This window comes from Scyliorhinus torazame, chromosome 15 (assembly GCF_047496885.1).
Source record: "Scyliorhinus torazame isolate Kashiwa2021f chromosome 15, sScyTor2.1, whole genome shotgun sequence".
NCBI lineage: Eukaryota > Metazoa > Chordata > Chondrichthyes > Carcharhiniformes > Scyliorhinidae > Scyliorhinus > Scyliorhinus torazame.
The window spans coordinates 211,654,928-211,673,099 of record NC_092721.1 but is presented as its reverse complement, the minus strand read 5'-3'; the positions used below and the strand labels follow the sequence as shown (position 1 = coordinate 211,673,099).

The 18,172-nt window shown below is 48.4% G+C and overlaps 1 protein-coding gene and 1 long non-coding RNA gene across 5 annotated transcripts in view; one reads left to right on the top strand and one right to left on the bottom strand.

Moving 5' to 3' along the window:
• LOC140392177 (F-box/WD repeat-containing protein 7-like) overlaps window positions 1–18,172 on the top strand; it is a 321,680-nt gene that overhangs the window by 163,011 nt on the left and 140,497 nt on the right. The window lies entirely within an intron of this gene.
• The window catches only part of LOC140392178 (uncharacterized), a 123,760-nt gene that overhangs the window by 38,947 nt on the left and 66,641 nt on the right, over window positions 1–18,172 (bottom strand). The window contains exon 2 of the long non-coding RNA XR_011935256.1: window positions 16,741–16,887. This is a non-coding gene — a long non-coding RNA (uncharacterized lncRNA). The remainder of the gene's footprint in view (window positions 1–16,740; window positions 16,888–18,172) is intronic.

Here is an 18,172-nt window from a genome sequence, read left to right as displayed (position 1 = left end):
ATGGGTAGAGCAGAGAAACACCAAGGCGAAAAAATGTTAGTGGGGGTTGTAGATTGACCCCCAAACTGCAGAAATATTGGGAATGGCACGAAACGGGTAATTAGACACGCATGTGATAAAGCAACACCTGTAATTATGGGTGATTTTAATCTGGATATAGATTGGGCCAATCAAATTAGCCTTATTACTCTAGAGGAGGAATTCCTGGAGTGTGCACCAATGGTTTTCTGGACCAATATGCTGAGGAACCAACTAGAGAACAGGCCATCCTAGACTGGGTGTTGTGTAATGAGAACAGAATCATTGCCAGTCTGGCTGTACGAGACCCCTTGGGGATGAGTGACTATAATATGATAGAATTATTCATCAAGATGGAGAGTGAAGAGGCTGATTCTGAGACTGGGGTCCTGAATCTTAATAAAGGAAACTACAATGATATGAGGCGTGAGTTGGCAGTGATGGTTTGGGGAATGTTACTTAAAAGGATGACAGTAGATAAGCACTAGCAAACATTCAATTGTTTAAACAACAATTGCTTATTCTTGTCTGGCACAAAAGTAAAACAGGAAAGGTGGCGAATCCATGGCTTATAAAGGAAATTGGAGATCGTATTAGATCCCAGAAAGAAGCAGACAAATTGGCCAAAACAATAGGTCTGAGAGCTGTTCAGAATTCAGCAAAGAAGGACCAAGGGATTGATTAAGAAAGGGAAAATAGGGTACGAAAGTAAGCTTGCAGGGAACGTAAATGCTGACTAAGATTTTCTGAAGGACATGAAGAGAAAAAGATTGGTGAAGACAAATGTTAGGCCCCTTACAATCAGAAACAGGGGAATGTATAAAAGGGGACAAATAAATGGCTGAGAAACTAAACACCGACTTTGGTTCTGTCTTCAAATGAGGACACAAATAAGATACCAGAAATGTTGGGGAACGCATGGTTTAGTGAGAGGGAGCAAGACATATTTCCGATAGATAGATCTATATAGTGAGAGTGAGATAGATATATTTCTGATAAATGGGTTAAAGGGATATGGGGAACAGATAGGGAGGGAGGTAGATTTGAGACCATAGAATCATAGAATTTACAGGGCAAAAGGAGGCCATTCAACCCATCAAGGCTGCACCGGTCCTTGGAAAGAGCACCATACTTAAGCCCACGCCTACATCTTCAGGGCAGCATGGTGGTTAGCACAATTGCTTCACAACTCCAGGGTCCCAGGTTCGATTCCCGGCTTGGGTCACTGTCTGTGCGGAGTCTGCATGTTCTCCCTGTGTGTGCGTGGGTTTCCTCCGGGTACTCCGGTTTCCTCCCACAGTCCAAAGATGTGCAGGTTAGGTGGATTGGCCATGATAAATTGCCCTTAGTGTCCAAAATTGCCCTTAGTGTTGGGCGGGGTCACTGGGTTATGGGGCAGGGTGGGGGTGTGGGCTTGGGTAGGGTGCTCTTTCCAAGAGCTGGTGCAGACTCGATGGGCTGAATGGCCTCCTTCTGCACAGTAAATGCTATGATCTTATCCCTGTAACCCAACCTAACCTTTTGGACACAGAGGCAATTTATCTTGACCAATCCACCGTACCTGTACATCTTTGGACTCTGGGAGGAAACAGGAGCACCCGGAGGAAACCCACGCAGACACGGGGAGGAAGTGGAAACTCCACACTGTCACCCGAGGCTGGAATTGAACCCAGGTCCCTGGAGCTGTGATGCAGCAGTGCTAACCATTGTGCATTGGAGTTGCATTACTCGTTGGGACACATATCAGATGTGATGAGGGAGGATATCGTTGAGGGATACTGCAGTGAGGAATTATAGAACCATAAAATTCCTGCAGTGCAAAAGGAGGCCATTTGGCCCATCGAGTCTGCACTGACCCTCTGAAAGAGCATCCTACCTAGGCCCATCCCCGCCCTATCCCCGTAACCCCAGAACTGCACCTAACCTATACATCTTTGGACCCTAAGGGCCAATCCACCTAACCTACACTTTGGACTGTGGGAGGAAACGTGAGCACCCGAAGGAAGCCCACACAGTCATGGCGAAAGTGCAGGTCATTTGGGCAATAAGTAGTAGGTCTATATAAGGAATCTGGATTGGCACATGCTTGGTGGGCTGAAGGGCCTGTTCCTGTGCTGGAATCTTCTTTGTTCTTGATTGTTGTTCAATTGCAGAATTGCATCTAATGTTGGACAATGTGTTCTGAGTTTTTCAAGCATGGTTGAAGACAGTCAGTATTTTGTCTGTTGTGAACAGCTGAAGGAATGTGCTGTTTATGATCCACCAGCCGAAGGGACCTATGGCCTATGTACCTGCCATTACATTGGCACTGAAATTCATATACCATATTACATAGAACTGTTGCTCTTTTATCTTTATTAATAATAACCACAAGACGCGAGTACGTTCCGTGTACTGGACAAATGACCACGCAACCAGTATATTAGTTCAGTAATTGTTTTTTTATTAAACATAGGCTCGGTTCTATGAGTAATAATCTACACATTAAACTATACCTAACAGTTTAAATGGCCTTTACTTAACTTCCAAGTGACCGGCTCTGTGCAGGTTAGACGAGGCCTTTGTCTGAATCCCCACATGTGGCGCTGGAAGTTGTCAGGTACGTCTAGGCTGGCACTCATCCTTCAGGGAGCGATCGTGGGTCCTTGAACTTGGCTGGTCGATGTGCTGCAGTTGGTGGGGCAGAGGCCGGTCCCAAAAGAGACAGAATGTTGGTCGCACAGTTCTCCTTATCCTCCAATCTTTCGCGCTCTTTTGGGTGGTCTCAACCCGGGATCCAATGGATCAATAGGATTTTGATCACCCTAATCGATTCTGGCCAATTAGGGGCGGGTACCTTGATAGATGGGCGGGTCCTAGTTATTGTCTGAGGCATGTAGGCACTCCCAAATAAGGTGAATAGGCACCTCCGAGTCTGTTACTGCTGCTATGTTTCAATTTGCGTCTCATTGTCCTGGGGAAATCAGTGATTGACCTTTAGCAGGTGCAAGTATCTGTGTAGGTCTGGTTTCCTCTGCACAATACACAGGCTGTGTATCGTCTGTGTCCCAACCTGACCACAATTCCCATTATCCTTTGCGGGCGTCCATTATAGATAGCCCCAGAACATACAGTGCAGAAGGAGGCCATTTGGCCCATCGAGTCTGCACCGACCCACTTAAGCCCTCACTTCCACCCTATCCCCGTAACCCAATAACCCCTCCTAACCTTTTTGAACACTAAGGCCAATTTAGCATGGCCTGTCCACCTAACCTGCATGTCTTTGGACTGTGGGAGGAAACCGGAGCACCCGGAGGAAACCCACGCAGACACGGGGAGAAGGTGCAGACTCAGCACAGACAGTGACCCGAGCCGGAAATTGAACCTGGGACCCTGGCGCTGTGAAGCCACAGTGCAAGCCACTTGTGCTACCCTAGGATATTACCCCTGTGATCCCACTTGGCTTGGCTCTCGCCGACATTTTTGTCGGTTTCCATGAGAAACTCGTCTTCGATGGAAGAACAACTAACCACCGCATTTCTCTTGTAGTTAATACGTTTGCTGTATTTGAATCTGTAAGAATTTCCTTGCGTTCATTAATGGGCTCCATTCAGTGCTCAATTCACCTTTGAAAAGCAGCTGTCAAATCAGCGCCTTTTCCTTGGCATGTCAGTTGGTGTGGCATAGAATCTTCTGTGTGAAGTAAACAAGATTTAACATCTCCTGTAAAAGATGACATCAATTTGATAGAGCAAGGAATGAGAAAGTGATTCTTTGGGCAAATGAGTCAGTAACCAGAGAGCAGAGGTTTAAAATAATTGGTAAAGGAGTTGAATGTGGCGAAATTAGTCTTCCAGAAACCTGCTGAGATCGGGAACCCTCTGCCTGAACCGACTGTGGCGCAGTTTCCACAGCAACTTTCAAAAGCGACTGGACCATTTCTTGACGGTAATGAATTTGCATGGTAGGGGACGGAGAAGGTGGGTTGTGAGACTAAATTGGAAAGCTCCTGCAATGAGGTATTATAATAATAATCTTTATTATTGTCACAAGTAGGCTTACATTAACACTGCAATGAGGTTACTGTGAAAATTCCCTAGTTGCCACACTCTGGCGCCTGTTCGGGTACACCGAGGGAGAATTCAGAATGTCCAAATTACTGAGCAGCACGTCTTTGGGGACTTGTGGGAGGAAACCGGAGGAAACCCACACAGACACGGGGAGAACATGCAGACTTCGCACAGACATCATACCTGGGTCCCTGGTGCTGTGAAGCAACAGTGCTAACCACTGAGCTATCGTGCCGCCCACACAGTGATACTTCAATATTGCACTGAAATGCCAGCTTATCAAATGTGCTCAAATCTTGGAAGCACTAGCTGAGGAATTGAGTACAGGAGCAAGGATGTCTTACCTCATCTGTACAGGGCCTTGACGAAACCATGCCTGGAGTAGTGTGTGTAGTTTGTGTGTCTCTAAGAAAGGATATACTTGCCCTGGAGGGAGAGCAGCGATGGTTCACCAGACTGATTGCTGGGTTGGCAGGATTGTTGTATGAGGAGAGATTGGGCCGACTGGGTCTGTATTCACTCTGATTTATAACAATGAGAGGGGATCTCATTGAAACTAACATTCTGACAGGGCTGGGCAGGCTGGATTCAGGGATGCTGTTTTCTCTGGCGGGGGGAGTGGGGGGTCTGGAACAAGGGGTCACAGTCTCAGGATACGGGTTAATACATTTCGGACTGAGCGGAGGAGAAATCTCTTCACCCAGAGGATGGTGAGTCTGTGGAATTCTCCACCACACAGGCTGTGTAAGCCAAGTCACTAGAAAATAGATTTCTGTACTCTGAGGGGAGAGTGCTGGAGTGTGGTGTTGAGATAGAGGATCAGCCATGATCGTATTGAGTGGCAGGGCAGGCAGTAAGGGAGGTTGGTGTACACTCCTGCTCCTGTTTCGATGTTAGCTGAGCCGGGCCCACCTTGCTCTCACACCTTTTGGCTGGTTGCAGATGGAATGTACCGAGAGGGAGCAGGGAGTTTTTCCACTTGCATCGTCTAAATTACACTTTGTTTGTCCAGTTGTGGAGTTGCTCAATTCAAAACGGTGCACTGAGGGAACACCGTGTGTTGGATACCTGTGTTTTGACACGTGACCTGGGTGCAAATTGAAGCCAGGCTGATGAAGATAAATTCTCCCTGGCTGCTGGCTGTGTGAAATGCGATTGGAGTGCAGTTGCAGTTGGATGACTTAACATCTTGAAGAGACCTAAAAAGACAAAATTCCTTCATTTTATTTCTTGAAACAGTCAGCCTATTTAATCAATTCCTTCTGTCATTGTGATGGTACGTGTAGAGTTCAGCATTTAACGTGTTAATCTAATGTGATGGCAGGCAATCTGTCAGCGGCTGCTGTTATCTGAGTTGGAGACAGCCCTCTGTTGCCTGGGACAAGAGGGTGTTGGTGTTAAAGCCATTTAAATTCCTGATGTTGATTGTTTTCCTGTGAAAGCTGACCGTATCGACGGTGAGTGACGTGTGGTAGTTCAGGAAATGCCTCCTCAAGGTCGACTCTTCACTGTCTCCAGAATGGACTCCCGCTGTCTGTGTCAGACAGTGACATTGACACCAACATAACTCAAAGCTGACAGCAATAATTACTTAATTTGTTTCAGGTCATGGGTCACAGTTTTCCTTTTTAGTCAACTTTGTGAGTAGAAATTTAAGACTGGTCAACAATCCAGGCAAATACTCCCATGTAATGCATTAAGCCTGCATTTTGGAATTTAAACCTATCACTGGGCCTCTTTATGCTTAAAAAAGAACAAAGTAGGTACATGAGATATTTGTTATATCTCTGTTTAGAAAAAGATACGGTGATTTTTCTCATTTTCTTGGGGCTGTAAGTAGTAAGCTGCATAATCAATTTGTTTAGTAGATTTATTTGTAGCCCTGATATTTCATTTGATTTGATTTATTGTCACATGTACCGAAGTACCGTGAAAAGTATTTTTCTGCGGCCAATGGAACGTACACAGTACGTACATAGTAGACAAAAAAATAATCAACAGGGAACATTGACAAATGGTACGTCGACAAACAGTGATTGGTTACAGTGCGGAACAAGGGGCCAAACAAAGCAAATACATGAGCAAGAGCAGCATAGGGCGTCGTGAATAGTGTTCTTACAGGGAACAGATCAGTCCGAGGGGGAGTCGTTGAGGAGTCTTGTAGCTGTGGGGAAGAAGCTGTGCCTATGTCTGGATGTGCGGGTCTTCAAACTTCTGCACCTTCTGCCTGATGGAAGGGTCTGTCAGGCTTGGAAAGAAAACAGTCTGGGATCCTGCTCCTGTTGCTGAATGCGTGTTCGTGCACCTGTAATTAGAATGTGTTCAATTCTAGAATGAACCTGTGCGACTGAGAAGCATTCAAGAAAATTAGAGGCTCCTTCACAGGGAAAATCATCTCCAGCTGCTTCTTCTGTGTAGTTCCTGTACTCTGGCAAGTTGAGGGACTCTTGGTGCTTCGAAAATGACCTACCATTGCAGACTGAGACAGGATCATGCGCTCCCCAGAATATATCTTTCTCTGCTCTGTCGCATCAAACAATCCCAGGGGAAGAAGGGCACAGTTACAATCAGAGTTAATGAAACGAAATGAAATAAATCGATTATTGTAACAAGTAGACTTCAAATGAAGTTACTGTGAAAAGCCCCTAGTAGCCACATTCCGGCGCCTGTTCGGGGAGGCTGGGACGGGAATTGAACTGTGCTGCTGTCCTGCCTTGGTCTGCTTTAAAAGTCAGCCCTTTAGCCCTGTGCTAAACCAGCCCCGGAGTAAGGTCCCTCAACACATACTGTACTTTAGAGAAAGGTCACAAGACATTAGAAGTTGTTCAGAGAAGGTTCAGTTGATTTTCTGGGATGGGTGGGATTATTTTATGAGGAAAGGTTGGGTAGGTTGGACCTATATCCATCGGAGTTTAGAAGAGTGAGAGGTGATCTTATTGAGACACACCTGATTCTGAGGCGATAGGAAAGGGTGGCTGCTCTTTGGGAGGGTCTAGAACCAGGGGGCACAGCTTAAATCAGTGATTTCCCATTGACGGTTTGGGAATTGTTCATTTATCCGAGCATTACTGCAGCAACTCGGTATTACAAATCCTGGAGCTGTTTCATTTGCTCGCACAAGCTGTGCGGAATTTTGCTATGCCTTTTGCCAATACTCTATCCATGAAGGATGCACCGTGACCGTGTAGTCCCAATGTTTTCATTGTAATTAGTTGGTATTTTCACTGTAGCACTGTGATGCTGCACATGTTTATTTGTTGAACCTTGCTCATTAATCAATTGTAACCTTTTCTGGACCAAGTCTGATGATCAATCTAAAATGATTGAACCTTGTGGTATTTCAGACGAGCTTGTTTATTGGGGATGTTAGGATCTCGGCTTGCTGATTATCACCGCACCAGACTCTCAACCACATTAACATTTGAAGCAATTTTAATAAATTGCGAATTCTGTCGCACAGATAGAGGCGAATCCTGTCGCACAGATAGAGGCGAATTCTGTCGCACTGATAGAGGCGAATTCTGTCGCACTGATAGAGGCGAATTCTGTCGCACTGGTAGAGGCGAATTCTGTCGCACAGGTAGAGGCGAATTCTGTCGCACAGGTAGAGGCGAATTCTGTCGCACAGGTAGAGGCGAATTCTGTCGCACAGGTAGAGGCGAATTCTGTCGCACAGGTAGAGGCGAATTCTGTCGCACAGGTAGAGGCGAATTCTGTCGCACAGGTAGAGGCGAATTCTGTCGCACAGGTAGAGGCGAATTCTGTCGCACAGGTAGAGGCGAATTCTGTCGCACAGGTAGAGGCGAATTCTGTCGCACAGGTAGAGGCGAATTCTGTCGCACAGGTAGAGGCGAATTCTGTCGCACAGGTAGAGGCGAATTCTGTCGCACAGGTAGAGGCGAATTCTGTCGCACAGGTAGAGGCGAATTCTGTCGCACAGGTAGAGGCGAATTCTGTCGCACAGGTAGAGGCGAATTCTGTCGCACAGGTAGAGGCGAATTCTGTCGCACAGGTAGAGGCGAATTCTGTCGCACAGGTAGAGGCGAATTCTGTCGCACAGGTAGAGGCGAATTCTGTCGCACAGGTAGAGGCGAATTCTGTCGCACAGGTAGAGGCGAATTCTGTCGCACAGGTAGAGGCGAATTCTGTCGCACAGGTAGAGGCGAATTCTGTCGCACAGGTAGAGGCGAATTCTGTCGCACAGGTAGAGGCGAATTCTGTCGCACAGGTAGAGGCGAATTCTGTCGCACAGGTAGAGGCGAATTCTGTCGCACAGGTAGAGGCGAATTCTGTCGCACAGGTAGAGGCGAATTCTGTCGCACAGGTAGAGGCGAATTCTGTCGCACAGGTAGAGGCGAATTCTGCCGCACAGGTAGAGGCGAATTCTGCCGCACAGGTAGAGGCGAATTCTGCCGCACAGGTAGAGGCGAATTCTGCCGCACAGGTAGAGGCGAATTCTGCCGCACAGGTAGAGGCGAATGAGGCGAATTCTGCCGCACAGGTAGAGGCGAATGAGGCGAATTCTGCCGCACAGGTAGAGGCGAATGAGGCGAATTCTGCCGCACAGGTAGAGGCGAATGAGGCGAATTCTGCCGCACAGGTAGAGGCGAATGAGGCGAATTCTGCCGCACAGGTAGAGGCGAATGAGGCGAATTCTGCCGCACAGGTAGAGGCGAATGAGGCGAATTCTGCCGCACAGGTAGAGGCGAATGAGGCGAATTCTGCCGCACAGGTAGAGGCGAATGAGGCGAATTCTGCCGCACAGGTAGAGGCGAATGAGGCGAATTCTGCCGCACAGGTAGAGGCGAATGAGGCGAATTCTGCCGCACAGGTAGAGGCGAATGAGGCGAATTCTGCCGCACAGGTAGAGGCGAATGAGGCGAATTCTGCCGCACAGGTAGAGGCGAATGAGGCGAATTCTGCCGCACAGGTAGAGGCGAATGAGGCGAATTCTGCCGCACAGGTAGAGGCGAATGAGGCGAATTCTGCCGCACAGGTAGAGGCGAATGAGGCGAATTCTGCCGCACAGGTAGAGGCGAATGAGGCGTATTCTGCCGCACAGGTAGAGGCGAATGAGGCGAATTCTGCCGCACAGGTAGAGGCGAATGAGGCGAATTCTGCCGCACAGGTAGAGGCGAATGAGGCGAATTCTGCCGCACAGGTAGAGGCGAATGAGGCGAATTCTGCCGCACAGGTAGAGGCGAATGAGGCGAATTCTGCCGCACAGGTAGAGGCGAATGAGGCGAATTCTGCCGCACAGGTAGAGGCGAATGAGGCGAATTCTGCCGCACAGGTAGAGGCGAAGAGGCTATTTTATTTGTTATTTACAGCACAGACTGAGGCCATTCAGCCCATCGTGTCTGCACCGGCTCCCAAAAGAGCAACCTAGCTAGTCCCATTTCCCAGGCCTATCTCCGTAGCCCTCGAAATCAATCACTTTCAAATATATATCCAGCTCTCTTTTGAATCTTCCTCCACCACTCTCCCAGGCAGCACATTCCAAACCCCAATAACTCTGAGTAAAGAAGTTACTCCTCATCTCACTCCGAGCTCTCTTGCTGAACATCTTGAAATTGTGACCCCTAGTCACTGACAAACCAACTAGTGGAAACAGAATATCCTTCTTTACTCTGTCAAAGTTGTTCAGAATTTTGAACACCTGAATAAGGTCGCCTCTTAATCTTCTCTGCTCCAATGAGAACAAGCCCAATTTCTGAATCTTTCCTTGTATCTAAAATTCCTCATTCCTGGTCATTCCTGGCATCATTCTAGTAAATCCCCTCTCCACTCTCTCCAGGGCTTTAACATTCTTCCTTAAATAAGGTGCCCAGAACTGAACACACTACTCCAAATGTGGTCTGGCCAATGATTTGTAGAGGTGCACCATCACTTCCTTGCTTTTATACTCTATGCCTCTATTCATAAAGCCAAGGATGCTCTAAGCCGCCTTAACAACTGTTTCAACTTGCCTGGCCAGCTTCAGAGAATTATGCACTTGAGCTCCGAGGTCCTTCTGCTCCTGTACTCCCCTCAAAGGTGTACCATTGAGTCTATATTGTCTCCACATGTTTCTAATCCAAAAATGAATTACTTCACATTTCGCTGCATTGACGGTCATCCACCAGGTGCCTACCCATTTGGCCAACTTGTCAATGTCCCTCTGAAGTTGCTCAGCGTCATCCTCACAATTCACTATTCTCTCTAGCTTAGTATCATCTGCAAATTTATAGATTTTGCCCTCAACATCCACGTCTAAATCATTTATATATAAAAGAAAAAGCAATGTTCCCAACACTGAGCCCTGGGAACGCCACTTTCAACTCGTCTCCAGCCTGAGAAATGCCCGTCTATACCTACCCTCTGTTTCCTATCTCTTAGCCAACTTCTAATCCATGCTGCCAAGGACCCATCAATGCCAAACAAAGGACAAAGAACAATACAGCACAAGACAAAGCACAATACAGCACAGGAACAGGCCCTTCGGCCCTCCAAGCCTGTACCGGTCATGATACCAACCTTTGCCAAAACCCTCAGCATTTCCTTGTGCCGTATCCTTCTATACCCATCCTATCCATGTGTTTGTCAAGATGCCTTTTGAACGCCGTTAATGTATCTGCTTCCACAGCCTCCCCTGGCAACGCGTTCCAGGCACTCACCACCCTCTGTGTAAAAAACCTGCCTCTCACATCTCCTCTAAACTTTGCCCCACGGACATCAAACCTCTGCCCCCTGGTGACTGACCCCTCCGCCCTGGGAAAGGGTGCCTGCCCATCCACTCTATCCTGCACGCCCAGATGTCTCTGACTTTCAATATTCCGATGAGTTTTACCATTTATGATATATTTCCCCTCTAGGTTAGACCTACCAAAATGCAGTACCTCACATTTCTAATTTTCTAACAAACCTGCCATGTGGCACTGTATCAAACACTTTCTGAAAGTCCAAATCTACAACATCCATGGCACTACCTGCATCCTTTGCCTGTGTCACCTCGTCAAAGAACTCAAATAAATTTGTCAGACACGACGTGCCGTTGACAAAGCCATGTTGACTGTTTAGTATTAATTTATTTTTCCCACTATTGATGTCAAGCCGACAGGTCTGTAGTTTCCTGGGTTATCCGTTGCCCCTTTCTGAAACAATGGCGTCACATTTGCAAGCTTCCAGTCTCTTGGGACGAATGCTGTGTTCAGAGAGGCCTGGAAAATTTCTGTTAACTGCTCCACAATATGCTCCCTTACCCCTCTCAGCAATCTAGGATGTATCCCATCCGGGCCTGGATACTTCTCTACCTGGAGTGCTGCCAGCCCTTTTAGCACCTTTTCTTTATCACTATACTGCTCAGTTGCTCAACACCCACATTTTCAACTGGGTCATTGTCACCATCTTGTAATTTGGTAAAGACAGAAGTAAAGTACTCATTTAGTACCACTGTCATACCCTCCGCTTCAGTGAGCAGTTTACCCTGCTTATCCCTTATAGGCCCACTCTGTCCTTCACTGATCTTTCACCATTGATATGTTTCGCCCAGTACCTAAATGCTAACTCTCAAAGGAGCTATATTTTCCTTTCCTCTTTCTCTGCTTTATTCTCCTTTCAAATTATATCCTGAATTTCTCTTCCACCATTGTTTATTGTAGGACATTACATACCTGTCAACTCTGTATATTTAAGAAGAAATTCTGATCATCTACTCTCATTCTTTTTGAAATTGTCCTTGTGTGATGGACTGTGCCCAGCTGCCCCTCAAGCTCATCAACATTGAACTGGAGCACATGCAGTCAGAGATGAAGGGGGAAGTTGTGTTGTGGCAATGCTACTAAGCATGTGATCCAGAGGTTTGAATAAGATGGAGATGCGAGTTCAGATCACACCATGGCAGCCGAGGGAATTTAAATTCAATTATTTATTCAATCTGGAATAAAATGCAATTCTCGTTCATATTGATCATGAACCTACTGGATTACTGCAAAAAGCCATCTAGTTCACTAATGCCATTTAGGGAAGGAAATCTGCCATCCTTACCTGGCCTGCATGTGATTTGAGATCTATGATTGACTCTTAGCTGCCCTCTAAAATGGCCCAGCAAGCCATTCTGTTTTTTTTAAAATAAAAATATTTTAATTCAAATTTTTCACACATTTTCAACAAAACCCCCCCCTTACAGAAATAAGATAAAACAAAGAACACATAAATAAACATCTTGTAGCTATGTCATGTATTCCCCCAGTATACAAGCCTCCCATTAAACGATAATAAACACAGTAGTAAACACAAAGTCCTCGCAATACCCCTCCAGAACCCATCCAGCGCTGGGCACGCCCAAAACATGTGGGCGTGAATTGCTGGGCTCCCCGAACACCTCACACACCTGTCCTCTACTCCAAAAAACCGACTCCGCCTTGCCCCGGTCATGTGCGCCCTGTGCAGAACCTTAAATTGTATCAGGCTAAGCCTGGCGCAAGAGGAGGAAGAATTTACCCTACTCGGGGCGTCCGCCCACGCACCCTCGTCTATCTCCTCCCCCAGCTCCTCCTCCCATTTACCTTTCAGCTCCTCCACCGAGGCCGCCGCCTCCTCCTGCATCTCCTGGTAGATCGCCGAGACCGTGCCTTCTCCAACCCCCCCCCCCCCCCGAGAGCACCCTATCCTGGATCTTACGTGCTGGCAGCAGTGGAAATTCCCTCACCTGCCGTCTTACAAACGCCCTTACCTGCATGTACCTGAAGGCATTTCCAGGGGGAGCCCGAATCTTTCCTCCAGCTCCCCAAGGCTCGCAAACGTCCCATCTATAAACAGGTCCCCCATCCTTCTAATACCCACCCTGTGCCAGCACAGGAACCCCCCCATCCATTCTCCCCGGGACAAACCGATGGTTCTCTCTGATCGGGGACCGCACCAAAGCCTCTGCCTCCCACCTGTGGCGTCTCCATTGCCCCCAAATTTTGAGGGTCGCCGCCACCAATGGACCCGTGGTGTACCTTGTCGGCGGGAGGGGCAGCGATGCCGTCACCAGCGCTCTCCGACTCGTCGCCAGACAGGATGCTATCTCCAGCCCTTTCCACGCCGCCCCCTCCCCCTCCATTACCCACTTGCGTATCATCACCACACTGGCAGCCCAGTAATACCCACACCGATTAGGCAACGCTAGCCCTCCTCTGTCCCTGCTCCGTTCCAGAAACACCCTTCTCACCCTCGGGGTCTTTTTCGCCCACAAACCCCATGATGCATCTGCTGACCCACTTAAATTGGGGATCAGGCTGGGGAGGCACTGGAATATAAAAAGGAACCTCTGGAGCACAGTCATCTTCACCGACTGTACCCTACCCGCCAGGGAGAGTGGCAGCATATCCCACCTTTTAAACATGATTACATTTAGGAGCCTCCGAACATTGGTGTTTAGCTGCCTTCCCTTCACGAAACCCGCCTGGTCCTCGTGGATCACCCCCGGGACACAGTCCTCAATTCTGGTAGCTAACAGCTTCGCATCCACGTTGAGGAGAGAGATTGGCCTATACGACCCACACTGTAAAGGGTCCTTGTCCTGCTTCAAGATCAGCGAGATCAGCGCCCTGGACATCGACGGGGGTAGGCCCCCCCCCCCCCCCCCTCACTAATAGTGGGCCCAACAGGTCCATATACGTCCTGTAAAATTCCACCGGGAACCCATCTGGCCCCGGTGTCTTCCCCGCCTGCATACTCCCCAGCCCCTTAGTCAGCTCCTGCAGCCCTACCGGTGCCCCAAGCCCCGCCACCTGCCCCTCTGGAACCTCAGCCGGTCCAGAAAACGATGCATCCCCCCCCCCCCCCTCCGTCGGGGGCTCAGACCTATACAGCCCCTCATATAAGTCTCTAAATACCCCATTTATTCCCACCGCACTCCGCACCGTGTTCCCCCCCCTTTATCCCTAACTCCCCCAATCTCCCTCGCTGCCTCCTGCTTCCGCAGCTGGTGTGCCAGCATCCAGCTAGCCTTCTCCACGTACTCATACACCGCCCCTTGCGCCTTCCTCCACTGCACCTCCGCCTTCTTGGTAGTCAACAGGTCGAACTTGGCCTGGAGGCTTAGTCGCTCCTTGAATAGTTCCTCCTCGGGGACCTCTGCATACCTCCTATCTACCCGTAAAATCTCCCCCACCAACCTCTCCATCTCTCTCCTCTCCTTCCCCTCCTTGTGGGCCCTAGTGGAGATATGCTCTCCCCTAATCACCGCCTTCAGCGTCTCCCAGACCACCCCCACCTGCACCTCCCCATTGTCGTTAACCTCTAGGTATCTTTCAATGCACCCCCGGATCCGCCCGCTCACCGCCTCATCTGCCAGCAAGCCCACATCCAGGCGCCACAGCGGGCGCTGGCCCCTCTCCTCTCCTAGCTCGAGCTCCACCCAGTGCGGGGCATGGTCTGGGATGGCTATGGCCGAATACTCCGTGTCCTCCACACTCGGGATCAGCGCCCTGCTCATAACGAAGAAGTCTATCCGGGAGTAGGCTTTATGGACGTGGGAAAAGAAAGAGAATTCCCTGGCCCTCGGCCTAACAAACGTCCCTGGGTCCACTCCTCCCATCTGGTCCATAAACCCCCTCAACACCTTGGCCGCCGCTGGCCTCTTACTGGACCTAGAGCGGTCCAATGCTGGATCCAATACCATATTAAAGTCCGTCCCCCCCTCCCCCCATTATCAAGCTCCCTGCCTCCAGGTCCGGAATCAGGCCCAACATGCGCCGCATAAATCCGGCATCGTCCCAATTCGGGGCATATACATTCACTTATACCACCCGCACCCCCTGCAGCTTACCATTCACCATCACATACCTACCTCCATTATCTGCCACGATGCTCAGCGCCTCAAACGACACCCGCTTCCTCACCAAAATCGCCACCCCTCGATTCTTTGCGTCCAACCCCGAGTGGAAAACCTGCCCAACCCACCCCTTTCTCAGCCTAACCTGATCTGCCACTCTCAAATGCGTCTCCTGGAGCATAACCACATCTACCTTCAGTCCCTTCAGGTGCGCGAACACACGGGCCCTCTTGACGGCCCGTTCAGGCCTCTCACATTCCAAGTTATCAGCCGGATCAGGGGGCTGTGGCCCCCCCCCCCCCCCCCCCGGCCGATTAGCCATCTCCCTTTCTAGGCCAGCCACGTGCCTGCGCCTCCCGCACTCTCCGTTCCCCCCAGCGGCAGACCCCCACCCCGACTCTCTCCAGGCTCCAACTCCCCTTTGGCCAATGCAGCAGCAACCCAGGCCCCCCCCCCAGCTGCATTGCTCCCCCCATAGCACTCCCGTAAGTCAGCTGACTCCTGACCCCGGCTGCTCCCGCCACTCCATCGACCGCCCCCCGTCCACCTGACACTCCTCTCCAGCACCACCCCTCTCCTGACCCCGCCCCCTTCCCTAGCGCAGGAAAAAGCCCGTGCTTTCCACCAAGCCCGCCCCCTCTGGCACAGCTCCCTTTCGCGGCCTGATCCCAGCTCCCCCACCTCGGGGGCCCCCCCCAGAATGACAGGGAGTGGGATATCTTGAACCACCGACACCCACACTCTCACCAAACCCCCACTACGAACCATTTCACCCTACCCCACCCAGCACCCAAAAAAACCCAGTACCAAACAGAACAGAACTTAACTGTTTATCAGAAGTTCAAATTAATCCAATACAACGTGTGGTGCAATGGGCTTAATATTAAATTGGTGAGGTTAAATTACATTTAATTTGAAGCCCCATTCTGACTACGGTGCACATGAATCTAAACTTTGCACCATAATGGTTCTGTGCACCATGTAATTTCATTGCTCAATATAACACTCTTGCTAGTGTTAACATTAATTCATGCATCTGCGTAAAGTTGATGTAGTTGTGTAAATATCATTACTATTCACCTGTCGGTGGAAGACTTAAGCACAGGCTGAGCAACTGAAGGTTCACCTTTTGAACAAACATGGTTATTTTGACAAGTGGCCAGTTTAATCTATTTACTGTTTTGGAAAAATTACATGGATATATAACTTTTATCTACGCATTTGTTAGAGGAGAGAGATCTTATGATGCTGGAAGAGGATATTCCAGATGTTTAGATTGTAGCAGGTCAGGGTGGTTGGTGTGGAGGGGAGTAATTATGCAGTTGCTGTTGGTGAGTTTGTTTGGGACAATCCTGTTGGAATACCGTGCTGGCAGCTTTACCTACATTCGTTGCTACCTATTTGGGCAATATTGGCTCAGCTTTACTTTTGAACAAGGAACATGGAATGGGAATTGAGTTTTAGTGGCTTGCTGGTCAATGCAAATGGAACTTGGAGCTATCTGGATTGCATTTGTTGCAGGTATTCTTTTTCTTTCATATTACGTGTGTTGCTGTCAAAACCAGCACACCCCTAATTGAATTGGTGTTAATTTTTAAAAAAATGTTTCCATGGAGCAAAAGGGAATCTTAACCATATTGATTCTGTTGCTACCACAGTGTGTCTAACCCATGTACAGTGGACAAATGACTGCAAGTCTATTTCTTTCAATCAATATATATATTCGCATGCATTCAATGTTATTGTTGCACAATCTCACACTCAACATAATTTTTAAATTAATAATATAAGTTACACTACAGAGCACTGCAAGTTCATACGAGACCTTGACTTAACTTCAGAGTGACTAGCAAGTACCAGACAGATATTGACCTTTATCTGTATCCCGAATCTTAGTCCTCGATGTTCAGTCCTTGGTCTGCTCTGTTCCTGGCTCTGGTCTTCCTTCTGATGGTCGGGTGATGGTCTTGATGGTCTTTCTTGCTTTGGCCCGTGAAGGCCACCGTTGTCCCATTGCTGCTGCAGAGAGAGAGTGTAGGGTGACGTAGTGCATTTTATCCTTATTGATTTTGCGCCCTTTTGGGCGGTCAAGAGGATGCTGCCAATCAATCGATCAGGGTTCGATCATCCTGATCGATCAGGTCCAATCAGGGCCTGCCACTTTGATTGCGGGGTGTGCAATCACCGGCCATGCTGTAAGTGCCTGGGACACGTAGGCCCTTCCAATATAAGGAATGCAAGTAAGTGCCTTTGTGTCTGGTAGATGCGTGAAATTAACATGCTAGCCCTATTCTCCCTGGGATGGCCTGGGCATGGCCTTTTTCCTGTGTATTGCGAGAGTCTGGGCTGCAGTTTATTCATCAGGGTTTATTTGAGCTGCAGCCTGCTTGACCTCGAATGTGGCCAATTCTCCCAGCATCCTTTGCATGAAGCCATTTTAGGTGGCCGTTTGGCCACAGTCTGTTTGGGTAAGTGTGTTCAGCAGACATAAGTGGATACCCTATCGCTGCTTCCTTTTGCCTTTTTGTAGAATCTGGGACCAGAGGAATAGTAATTAAACTTCACTCTTTTTCCCAATTGGAATAAATGTAATTCCTTCAACTGAAGAAATATTTTCAAATGTGCAAGGTGTATCTGTGACTTCTTGCTATTGCAAGTATATCTTGTTCTGATGTTCACTTGTGTGCACCTGAGTACCGCCAGGGAACAAATAACCTGCCCGATCATTGACACCTATCTGAAAATGGGTATGTGTCAGGGCTGCTTGTTGATTCTATCCTGCCACCACTCAAACATCTGTATCAGCACTGATTAATCAACAAGAGAGCTGAGGGTTATGGGGGACAGGCAGGAAAGTAGAATTCAGGTCACATTCAAATCAGCCATGACCTTATTGAATAGTGGAGCAGGCCCGAGAGATGGAATGGTCGACACGTGCTCATATTTCTTACAGTCAGGCGATCTTAAAGGCATCCTGGGTCAGACATCAGAAAGTGAAAGAGCTGGAAGGTGGCTGACGTCAGCAACTTTGTGATACCACTTTCATTCTGGAAAAGGATATATAAATGATTTGGAGGAAAATGGTATATATAAATGATTTGGAGGAAAATGTAACTGGTCTGATTAGTACGTTTGCAGACGACACAAAGGTTGGTGGAATTGCGGACAGCGATGAGGACTGTCTGAGGATACAGCAGAATTTAGATTGTCTGGAGACTTGGGCGGAGAGATGGCAGATGGAGTTTAATCCGGACAAATGTGAGGTAATGCATTTTGGAAGGGCTAATGCAGTTAGGGAATATAC